The sequence below is a fragment of the Nycticebus coucang genome, chromosome 5 (assembly GCF_027406575.1).
Source record: "Nycticebus coucang isolate mNycCou1 chromosome 5, mNycCou1.pri, whole genome shotgun sequence".
In the NCBI taxonomy this organism is placed as follows: Eukaryota; Metazoa; Chordata; class Mammalia; order Primates; family Lorisidae; genus Nycticebus; species Nycticebus coucang.
In genome coordinates this window covers 101,125,239-101,137,741 of record NC_069784.1, presented here as the reverse complement: position 1 = coordinate 101,137,741, position 12,503 = coordinate 101,125,239, and the positions used below count along the sequence as shown (strand labels likewise).

General features: G+C 34.1%; 1 protein-coding gene across 3 annotated transcripts in view; it reads right to left on the bottom strand.

Moving 5' to 3' along the window:
* Positions 1-12,503, bottom strand: part of NKAIN2 (sodium/potassium transporting ATPase interacting 2) — a 1,094,549-nt gene that overhangs the window by 623,529 nt on the left and 458,517 nt on the right. The gene's annotated exons all lie outside the window — the stretch shown is intronic.

Below are 12,503 nucleotides of genomic sequence, written 5' to 3'. Positions count from 1 at the left end.
TCCAATATCTTTCTCAGCCAGGTTTTTAAGGACAATGATTTTTTTAAAACCTCGAAATTACTAGCATCACTGTCCTTTAAAGATATTTCTTGTCAGAAGGAAATACTGAGTTTGAAACAGGTAGTGTGCTTTTAAATCACATATCGATAGCATAATTCAGAGACTTCTTGAATGATCATTATTCTCACTGCAGTTCCTTACTTGAGCAGCATGCTTTCCCATCAGGCATTGAAAAGGAAAATAAATTCATGGTAAGTGTTTGAATAGCACCTCTATTTTCTAAGGTACACTAGGTACCATGTAACTACTGCAGCAGTCACAATCCGACACAGTCAAACCTTTTCATGGAGTTTTCGAAGTTATTTAAAAAGAAAATCTTGGTCTGTTCTACCCTGCATGTGTTAAATCCATGATACATACTAGGGTCCTAACAGTAGAATGCAACATTCTGATTGTTTTATAGACACAGACTGTCATAGAACTTGAACATAACCCAAGCCTTATAATTCTTGAACTTCCTTCTGGTAGAACACTCCCTCAACTATTTCATATAGTCAATACTTTATGTAAACGAGACCCATTTGTGACACTAGGCAATAGTACATATGTCTTGTTGGAATCCATGAAATGGTACCAAAAAACTAAGCAGGTATTCTGAAGGCACCATTGCAAATCATCCATCGAAAAGCTCATTTCAACATAGAACTTGCTTCTCCTTACCCTATGAATAAACAGTAAGTAGCAATACAAAAATAACAGCCAGAAAAATCGAAACTATAAATTTTGAATGTCACACTGTGTAGACACAGCAGGGAAAAACTATAGACAATGAAGTACATCAGTCAAACAGCGGGAAATCTCTCAATAAATGCACCAATTATGGAAGAAAATAGCAGTCCCATGGTTAATTATAAAAAATATAGATGATAATATACTCACTACGTCTGCAAGACTAATGTGAAATTATATTGACATTTATCAGGCTCCTCTTATGACAGAACTAGTGGTTTCTTATTCACACGATTATGCAGACTGAATAAATTAATCTGCAGCTCTTCACATATGATATGTATGCCTTTCCCCTTTTTTGATTGGTCTTGTTAGGCATCATTAGCAAATTTATCATAGGTTCTGCAACTTCAGAGCGAGGCCTGAAGAATAAAAGTTCTTCTCAAATATTCAGTGAGTATTAAGCAGAGGAAAAAATTCCAGGGGTAGTTGTGGCCTTTCTTTATTCCTTCTACTAGGAAGAGCATTAACCATAAGGTGACTGTGTGGTGGTGGTGGTGGTGGGTTGGGGTGGGGAGTACAAATATGTTTTTAAAATGCCTACTTTATGCTGGGAATTACATAATTTCCCAATCATGTATAACCTCATTGATTCTGCACAAAACCAAGAAGTAAATATAACTGTCCCATTTTGCAGATTAAGAAATCAAAGGTTGCAAAAGTGGTTAATGGTAGAGCAACGATTCAGGTCTCTGGGTGTGGCCCCCATATCATCTCTCTACATTGACGGCTTACTGTGTACCCAGTCCAAAACCAAAAAAAGTTTTTGCAGGTTATGTTGTAAGAACTATGCTAGTTTTAACATATATGCTACTTTTTCTTTTTAAACCTGGTTTATTTTGGAATAGTACAAAGAACTGTTTGATCATACTTGTCATTTCATGATGTTACGCCATCCTTGGTCAAGACAAAGCTCCCCTTTTGTTTTGTTTATTTTACTTTTTGCCTCCTTCAGTTTGTGTTCCTAGTGTTACTCTGGTTTTCTTCACAGGACCCTATTTAATGTATTAACCTTACACCCTTCTAATTACCTGACATAAATGTGTGTGTGTGTGTGTGTGTGTGTATAGCCTTGAAAAAAATACACTGCTGATGTTCCTGTGGTGTTTTATTTTCATACATGTGTAAGAACTCCTTTGGCTTAAGTCTGTATTTGCTTCTCTATTTTGCTATTTATACATTTGATTTCTTGTGTTTGGCTTTTACAGAGTAGAGCATTATAAATGCATAACGTGGTTGTTTTCAATTCTATGCTGCTGCAAATTGATTACTACTTTTATGAAGTTTTTATTTATATCATAAATAGCAGCTAATCATTATCAATTACTATTTCTGCATCAACTGAGATAATTATGTTATTCTTTTTTTTATATTATGAATGTGATCAATTAGATTAATATCCTTTGTCATTACCCTTCTGTACCTGTTCTAATCCATACTTGGGATGGTATATTATTTTTAGTACCCTCTCACTTTGGGTTAGATTTTATTTAAAAAATGTAAATAACACAAAATTTTATTTTAGACTTTTACATTTATAAACTGACCCATAATTCAATTTCTTTTTCTCTCTTTCTCCAGTACTGTTACATATGTTGCACTGTCTTCCAACAATAAATAAGGTACAAATTTTATTTAAATACCTTACCAAACATTCAGGAAATTATCTGGTTCCGTTCTCTACCCCCAAGGCAACCAGTGTGAGCTGGAGGAACCACTATTAATTACATAGGTGTCCAATAAAATGTTATGAAGAGATGTCAGCACATAGGCATGTGTATGTCATATGTGTGTAAAATCTTTTCAAATCATTTTTATTTAAATAAATGGAATTGCAATGCAGATCTTTCTTTTCACCTCACGTTTCTCATTAACATGAAGTTTTTCTACATTGGAACATGCTTTATTAATAGATCTACTCCATTATATCCTTTTTAAAGCATTACATTTTAACACAGAGCTAATTTGTTTACAATTTTTGGCTGTAAGACCCATTAGAGCATTGAATGACTTTGTATTTGTATGTTAATATATCCACAGGTTAATTTTTCCAAAATGGAAACACTGGGGCAATTTTGGTTGCAAAAATCCTAAATGTGGTCACAGGTATTATTAATTCTTTATTGATATAAATGCATAAACTTGAAAACATAAAACTTTTCCTTTTCTTTGTACTATAGTAAATGTGAATTTTAATAGTAATTGTATAAAGTAGTGGAGTAGACTTAAGCTAAGAAAGTTTTGAAAACCTTTCTTGTAAGTACCAACAAGGAAAATAATCTCACTTTCAATGACAAATAACATTTATAAGAAGCATCTCTAAAATGTCTTCAAGGTAAATAAATATTCTTGATTTTTCAAAGTGGGAAACACTCTATACTCCTGTATGTATTGTACATGTGAAAAAACTGGGTCCAATTAAGTTAATAATTTGTTATGCTAAGTTTAACCTCTTAAAAGGAGAATATTTAGCCTGAAACAAGTTTTGCTTCCAATGTTTTCATAGCAAATGAGACACCTTTGCATTGCCTAGGGATCTGTTCCCAATTATCTTTAATAATAAAGAAATTACTTGTACCTGATCATATTAATATTTTAAAGGCTCAAATAGTATGCTTTTATAACTGGTAGGACTTAGAACTGTTCTCTTTCAACATTGTTTTGGTAATAACTGATATTGCTTAACCATCTTTTCTTTCTAATATTACTATAGTTTCCTAATGTCCTTAAATTTTAACTTGTGAGTGAAACAACAAAAAATAAAACTTACATAGAATCTTTGAAAGGAAAAAAATAGGCTTTTGATTGATCATAATGAAATACATTTTCTTTGATTTGTTTTTTTTTTTTTTTTTTTTGGCTGGGGCTGGGTTTGAACCCACCCACCTCCGGCATATGGGACTGGCACCCTACTCCTTGAGCCACAGGCGCTGCCCTTCTTTGATTTGTTTTTTAAAAGTATGTCATTAGAAGCTGCAGACGACCAAATTCAGTCTCTAGTGCTAAATTATTAATTGAAATTAAACTTATCCATAGGCACCTCTGTTCCATCTTTCCCCCTTTCAGTGTCTCCAAGTCCCCTTCAGAACTTTGAGCTTTCAGACTGTTTCAACTCTAAAGTCCTTAAAGAAAGATGTAAGACAGACCTAGATTCTGATGCTAGGCAAGAAGAATGCTTCCATCCAAAGTATATTTGTGTTGAAAAAGTGGACTTCGGGAAAATGAAAACAAACAAAGAACAACAACAAGTGTCACAAATTAGTAAAATTATGGGAATCAAGAAAGAAGTGATTTTTCATTTTATATTTTCCAGGGAAGATAACTTGCTTAACCAGTAAACCTACCTAGCATTAACCACAAATACACATACACACATACTATTGGGGAAAATCAAGATGAAAGTTGAAAGATGGATAACAGTTCCAAGAATTGGTTCGATGTTTTTGTTTTATTGGTAGGAACCACAAAAAATTTAGATAAACTTCCAGCCTAACTTACAGAATGGCTATCTGTTGGTCAGAATTTTGTCAATAGAAATTGTTGCTAACCTTTTTTCTTACATTCCAGACAAGTATGGCCAATTTCTTGTTTGCAATTATATCTCCTACTTCTTTCCGGCCCCATAAAGATCTTAAAGCAGCACTAAATGAGATACGGGAACAGTTCCTGTATTATCTCCTCAATCCATACAGGGCTCGGCTCCTCCAGCAGGAGGACACTGCTGCACTGAGATTATGCCCTGGACTCAGGTTTCTCCTCTGCCCAACTCTCTCCAGTCCAACATTTCTCTTTCCTGTTGGCTACTCACTTTGGTGAAGCTGCAAATTCTGCTTTGACCCATGTCTGTGTTTATTCTGCCCTTTGCTGGATCTTGTCATGCTAGATCTCATCCACATTTCCTTCACTTAACCTCCCCTGTAGTGTCTTTCAGTGAACTACGTAGTCTTGAGCATACACTGGACTTGTCTGCTCCAGAGTCAAAAAAGACACCTGTGTGTCTCTTATTTTGAGTCAATTCTCAAGAAAGCTGTAGACTTTCGAGGTATTCTTGATCTTTAAAATATTGCAGAGGTGCTAAGGTCTTCACAGTATTGCCTAAACTATCACAGCACCAGAAGCAAAATCTGCATACACTTGATGAATAATGTTCCCCTCTTAAGATTCTCTGTGATGGTCACAATGGACAAGATAAATGAAAACTTAACATGCTAGTTTTTTAAAATTATAGGCAGGAGATATTCAAGATACAGACTTCTTTCATCTTACAAAGAAATCTGATTCATGTATAAAATGAAGAGGATGAACTTGAAGTAGGTTCTTCTCTGATTACACATGCAAGATACAGATAAAAAGAGTGGACAAAGCGCAAACTCAAATGCATGTGAGTATGTGTGTGTACATACGTTTGTATATAGTATGTGTGTTCACCAAGAAGAACAAAATACAATTGTAAGGTGTTTGGTAAAAATGGGTCACAAATAACAACTTTTCCTAATTCAGTTGAAATAAGAATGTTCTGCATCCTTCCATATAGTTGCTTCTCTTTGAAAACAAAACAAAGAATACAACTACAAGTACTGCCACCACCATCACAACAAAAACACCATCCCAAGGAAATATGGGCCTGAGTACTCTGATTATCATAAAACTAAATATATCATTGTAGTTTGGACCTCCAGTTTTGGAATTAGAATATTATGTTTGAATTCTAACTCACTCGTGACACATTGTATTTATTTTTTTTATAAATTTGCTTCATATACTTTATTTTGAGGGGGTTAATAAGAGGGTATACATGATTAGGTTACATTATTTGCGTTTGTAAGGTAAAGTCCAAAATAAAGACCCATTTTTAGATGGGTCCTTCCCCCTGGAGGCATGCCATATACCCCTACTTTGTACTCTATTGGTGGCTACTTTCTGAGCCCCCTACTCCCCTCTTGAATTCAATCGTGTTTTTCTCTAGTGGGTTTTTTGGTAGTACTAGTTTCAGATTAGTCCTAGTACATAGGATGATTGCTTTCCCATTCTTGAAATAATTTACTTAGGAGAAAATTGTCCAAATCCATCTAGATAAATACAAGTGATGCAAAGTCTCCCCTTTTTTATGGCTGAGTAGTATTCTGTGGCACATATACACCAGTTTATTAATCCATTCATAGGTTGGTGGGCACTTGGGTTGTTCTCATCTTTGCATTTGTGAATTGAGCTTATATATAAACATTTGAGTGCCAATGTCCTTATGGTAGAATGTTTTCTTTTCTTCTAGGTAGATACCTAGTAGTGGGATTATAGGATCAACTTTTAGCTCTTTGAGAATTCTTCATATTCTTTCCCAAAAGGCTATACTATTTTTCAATCCCCCCAACCGTATATAAGTATACCTCTCTCTCTCACCCATGCCAGCATCTATGGCTTTGGGGCCTTGTGATGTTTGCTAGTCTCAATGGAGTTAGGCTATATCTCAAAGCGGCTCTGATTTTTATTTCTCTGATGATTAAGGATGATGAGCATTTTTCTCATATGTTTATTGACCATTTTTCTTCTTGGGAAAATGTTCTGTTGATATCACTTGCCCAATGATTGATAGAGTTGTTTAATCTTTTCTTGTTCATTTGCTTTAGGTTTTTGTATATGCTGGTTATCAGCTCTTTGTCTAATTTGTAACACATGAATATCTTCTTCTATTCTGAGGTTGTCTCTTTGCTTTGCTGATGGTATTCTTAGCTGTGTGGTATTTTTAACATGATCTAGTCCCATTTATTTCTGTTGTTGCTTCAGTTGCCAGTGGGGTCTTCTTCATGAATTCTTTCCCAAGGTCAATATCATTAAGAGTTTTCCCACACTTTCCTCTAGGATTTTCAGCATTTCATGCCTTAGATTTTAATCTCTTATTTGGAGTGAGTTGGTTTTTGTAAGTAGTGAGAGGTGTGGGTCCCGTTTCAGTCTTTTACATGTAGCTAACCAGTTCTCCCAGCATCATTTATTACATAGGGATTCTTTTCCCCCGTGTATCTTTTGGTTTGGTTTGTCAAAGATCAGATTGGGATCTGAGGCTGGTTTCATCTCTAGGTTCGCTATTCTGTTCCATAGATCTACACATCTATTTTTATGCCAATACCTGCTGGTGTGATCACTACAGACTTGTAGTATAACATGAAATTTTGTAACGTGATCCCTCCAGATTTGTTTTTATTGCATAGAATTGCATTGGCTATTCAAGGTTTTTCTGGTTCCATATGAATCAAAGAACTACTTTTTAAATTTCTTTAAAGTATGATAGTGGTGTTTAAATGGGAACTGCTTTAAATCTGTAGATTGTTTTCGTAATATAGACATTTTAGCAATCCTGATTCTTCCCATCATGAGCATGGTATGTTCTCCCTTTTGTTAATAATGTCTTCTGCTATTTCTTTCCTAGAGTTTCATAGTTATCTCTGTAGAGATCCCTCATATCCTTTGTTAAATGTATTCCAAGATATTTCATTTTCTTTGAAGCTAATGAGTATTGTGACTTTGGTATTGTGACTTTGGTTTTGTTCTCACCTTGACTGTTGTTGGCGTATATGAAGGCTACTGATTTGTATGCATTGATTTTATATCTTGAGATATTACTGTCTTTCTTGACCACTTCCAGTAGTCTCGTGGTTGGGACGCTGGGGTTTTCTAAGTATAAGATCATTTCATCAGCAAAGAGTGAAAGTTTGACCTCCTCTGCCCCTATTCGGATACCCCTGATATCCTTCTTTTGCCTGATTGCATTGGCTAGAACTTCCAGCACTATGTTAAATAGCAGTGCTCTGGTACCAGTTTTAATTAGGCATATTTTCAAAATATCATATTGAAACACAGGGTCAGTGACTCAGTAGGGGTCATTTAGACACCCACATAGATGTCAAATAGTTAATTTTTTTAATACTTTTACCACTACTTCGTGTAATAATCCCCTTTATATATAATTTTTAATATGCCATCTAATATTTTAGTTGTGATAATAGAATTGCTTATTATTTCTCATACCTGTTCACTTTGCAAAGCAATTTATAACCATTTGATAGTTAACACTCACAATATTAAAAGACAAGTTGAGGACTGTATTATGGTAGTTAAAAAAATAGAAAAGTCTTCTGTAAATAACATAATAAGTTAATACTAGAGTGCTAATATAAATAGTTGGACTGTTGTCAAATCAATTGTCCAAGTCACATGATTCCTTGACTATTTATCTCTGTGTTCACATGTCATATTTTATAAATTGTGTATAAAATCACTAAATTTTTTATACATAGGATTTTTAAAAATGTTTAGCTTAATATATATAACATACATCTCTGCTCTCTTTTGAATAAAGGGTATGTCCATATTTTATAATTATTAAAATATATTGAGCACTTATATCCTAGATCCTATGATAAGAACTTTATATGTTTTTCTATATTAATTCTTACTTTTGAATCAGGCATTCTACAAGGATTTGTAGAATCATGCATTCTATCATTATCTGAATTGATGCTCAGAGAGACTAAGTAAAATGTTCAAGATTGTAACTGCAGAGCTGGAGTCAAATCCTAGCCATTCTCACTCTGTTGGCTACGATTTCTACCACAAACCATTAGCAATTGAATATAGGAGTATCTATGGTGTTCCAGTCACAATTTTTAAGGACATCTGTTTGGTTACCAAATATTTTCCTAATTCAACAAGCAAGAAAATATAAAAGTTTCTTTGTTCTTGGGACAAGATAAAAAAAATCAAGAAGATACAGTAGTAACTATTTCTAGATATGAAATTCTATGATTTACAAATTCATATAATCACTATGATAACCCTGTAAGATAATTATAATTATTACTATTACCCTATTACTACAAATGATGCAATTAACAGTAAAAACTAGTTCACAGTCAGAACAGAACATTTTTGATAAAAACATGGACTGAAAGTTTCTACTATCATTGTGGCTAATAGAATAATCATGCCAAGTCACAACAATGACATTTATCTGGAGTTGTACACGTACTATAAAATGGTTTCATACTTTTGTAAGCTAACTCCCATTTATTAGATTTAAAGTCTCCCCATAGTTAATGTGAAATGAGCTAAAAAAGATCACAGTGCAAGTTTTTTTTTCTTTTTTGGTAGATAGATCACTGTTTTGATTTCACACAGAGTCTATAATTTTACTCAGTGGAAATCTAACTTCTCAGAAGAACCAGAACACATCAAAATGACAGCTGTTCTAGGTAGTTTTCATGACTCACTCAAAACACATGACAGGTATGAGTTAGAAAGTATAATGTATCCATTAGGCCTTGAATTTGCACTACCTTCTTCTTCACATAAGAAGGATACAAGGTCAAGCTAATGTACAAATGGGTTCAATACTCATAACATAAAGAAAATGTCTAATTTTTAGAAGACAGTGGCCATGGACTTTTAAATCATGCATCCCACAAGTGTTTATAGAGTATTAAAAACACTGAGCACTGCAAAACACTGTAGAACTCGTGAGGTGTGGGAATGAACACGGATGATGGGAAGAATCACAGACTGTCATATCTCCAGCAGAAGTCGTCTCATACTATGAGATATGCTGATACCTGAAATTGTTCTCAGCTCAGACATTTTCAGAACTCCCAAGAAGGCCCAGGTGTAGCTGTTGAAACAATACCCGTGCTGTGGATCCATTTGTCTATTTCTGATCCATCTCCCCGTATCTTATTGTTCATGGAGCAAGAATACACAGACCAAAACATCTTTATGTACATATTACCAGTACATAGAAAAGTGGATGAGGGATGGATTGACTTTATTTTAATAAGGGACTTTAGGAATCGGGTAGAATAAGTTGTTAAATTCATTATCACCATCATCTATTTGTTCAGTACTGATTTTGTATTCATTGAGAGCTCAGTAAAAGCTAAATAAAAATAGCTTGCAATGTTCTTATTTTCCTGTATCATATGGTATTGCTTTCTCATAGCAAATGACTTTCTCTAGAGAAAACTCCATTGCTATTTTTTAACAGCACAATCATATTAAAGATATTAAAGCTGCCATCTGGAGAATTTGAAATTTGTCAACTAGGTGAAAATGGAGTTTTTTTTTTTTCTGAAAAGCTGATAAAGAGTCCAGAAATAGATCTCATATGTCATTATCAGAGAAGTAATGTATAAGCAGCTTCTTCAGCTTTAGTCTTATTAAGTTCTTGTGTGTCTTGGTATACATCTTTATTTTATGAATTCAAAACCAGATAAAATGCCACTCCAATACTCCTCCCTTCCCTCCCACTACCTGCTCTCCCCCCATTTGAGGCATTGAATTAATAATGCCATTATTCTCATCAGGTATTCTATTTTAAGCAGATGCTGTGTATTTAGTGGGATTGGAGGTGGAAGTATGTATATTATTGTCAGGAATAGAAGGGGACATCATATGACCCGCACGCTGGTGTCTTCCTGGTCTCCTTTCTCGCCCATCTGCTCTTCTCCTCCTCAAGTACAGGTACCAGCAGAGGCTTCAGGCCACTGTTCCTTTGACTAGCAAGAAAACTATATGGAAGATGTCAATCAAACCTCTCAAACTCTAGATGACATCTCTTTTGTAAAATTCAATTTCCTAAGGCTGGGAGATGAAATGACAGCCCCACTTACTCTGACCGCTAAAGGCTAATCAGGAGTTGCAATGAAAGCAGAAATGTCACCAGGATCACTACCATGTACTGGCAGTCACCGTGGCAATTGGTTATCAGAAATTGCAACCCGGTATACAAGAAAATACTATTTGAGATGGTGGTGGGAACATTTTAGAAGCTGTCATGAGGTATGCTATGGTAAATACCATGTCTTCTGTGTCCTTTAAAGTAACCACACTATTGAATTCAATATAGATACAGAAATGCTGATCTAAAAAGAGACAATCATGATATTTGTTTTTCTGTTGACAGAGGTGTCTATGCCGTCTGTGGGTAAATGTACTAAGACATAATATTTCCTATCAGCTTTAGGAGTTCCACCATAGATTCTATTTATGCAGCAAAGATAACTGTGACAGGCACAAAATGATAAGCTCTTCCAAAGTATGAAATACATTCATATTTAAACTTGAAAATTCAAAGCATTATAAACATTGCTAAATATTACACATAGTTCCTCTGTCTGTATGCACACATATTTTATATACTACTATTACTAGAATAGCATAATTAGAAGCATTTTACAGATTCGTACTTATTAATTGAAGTATGTAATAGTTTAGTCAGTATGGGCAATATTATCTTATTTTACAGATGAGGAAACTGAGGTGGAGTGAGATTAACTTGACCTATGTTACCTGGTAACATAGACTGTTAGTTGGTAAAGATGACTTGTCTGAAGTCCAAATCTTAAACTACTTGCCAGCTGACATTAAAAAATACATATGCATATATAATATTGCAATTGTAGAATACTTACTACATGTGTATAGACACATGTAGTACACATATATTCAACATTTTGTGATAAAGATGTGTGTGTGTATATATATATTTACTGTTCACTAAAATTTGCTTTCAAGTATTGTTTTTTATTGATAAGTTGAAGAAACAACACAAAACAATAGCAAATACAAATTTTTTAGTAATAGAGCTTTTTCTGCAAGGTTGTTTCATTTCATTGACAATGGGAAAAAGATTAGACAGTACTTCTGAAGCAATCCATATTACTATTAGGAAAAAAAACTTAAAATGCAAAATTTTTGGAACTAGTCTAATTTACTTACAAACTGTCCAAAATGTAGAACTGCTTATAAATGTGAATATTCAACTATTGTCTGGAGTTCAATATCAGGTAGTAGAAGTTCTGTGTCAAATTTTCTCATAAATAGTAGGTTTCCTAGACTAATTGCATACACTTCTGCTCTGAACAATTCCATGTCATGCTTACCTGTAGTAAGTTGTGCATGTGTCTGCTCTCATCGCTTGAACTATACCTATTGTATCTATAAACACAAATTCAAGCCTTCTTATGTCAGTTTTACCGGCTATTTTCATTAGATGATTTTATTATGGAGCATATGATGGAATTACAAATCAAAATATCGTTTAAAAATTAAGTTTAAACATACTGGAAAGACTAGATGGCATACAATGAGAATGAAATTATGCTAAAGAATAATTAGAAAAAGCAAAGGATGAAAATCTAAAATCATTCTCTTCTAAAATGATTTTTACATGTCTTTAAGTTCTTATTCCAACATAAAAAATTCAAAACTTAAAGATTCATAGATAACAAATTAATGATTTTTTTCATGCCAAGGGATGTAAAGCTCCAACCAGTGATCCTATACACAATAAATCCTTAACCTTTATCAAGTCTTTTGTAATTTAAATGAAAATAAAATGTGTCAGATACGTATGCATTACTTTTATAAATCACTTCCTTACAAACATTCTGAATTGATTGACCAACTGCTGGACCCTATATCTAAAGAGAAAGTTTAAAAACACATTTCTTGTTCGGGAAGCTGAGGCAGGAGACTCGCCTAAGCCCAGGAGTTGGAGGTTGCTGTGAGCTGTGTGATGCCCCGGCACTCTACCGAGGGCAATAAAGTGAAAATCTGTCTCTACGGAAAAAAAAAAAAAAAACAAAAAAAACATTTCTTGTAATTCCATGTATGAAATGCTAATATATCCACCGTATTATAGCATAATCTAGAGCATTCAAATCATTCTG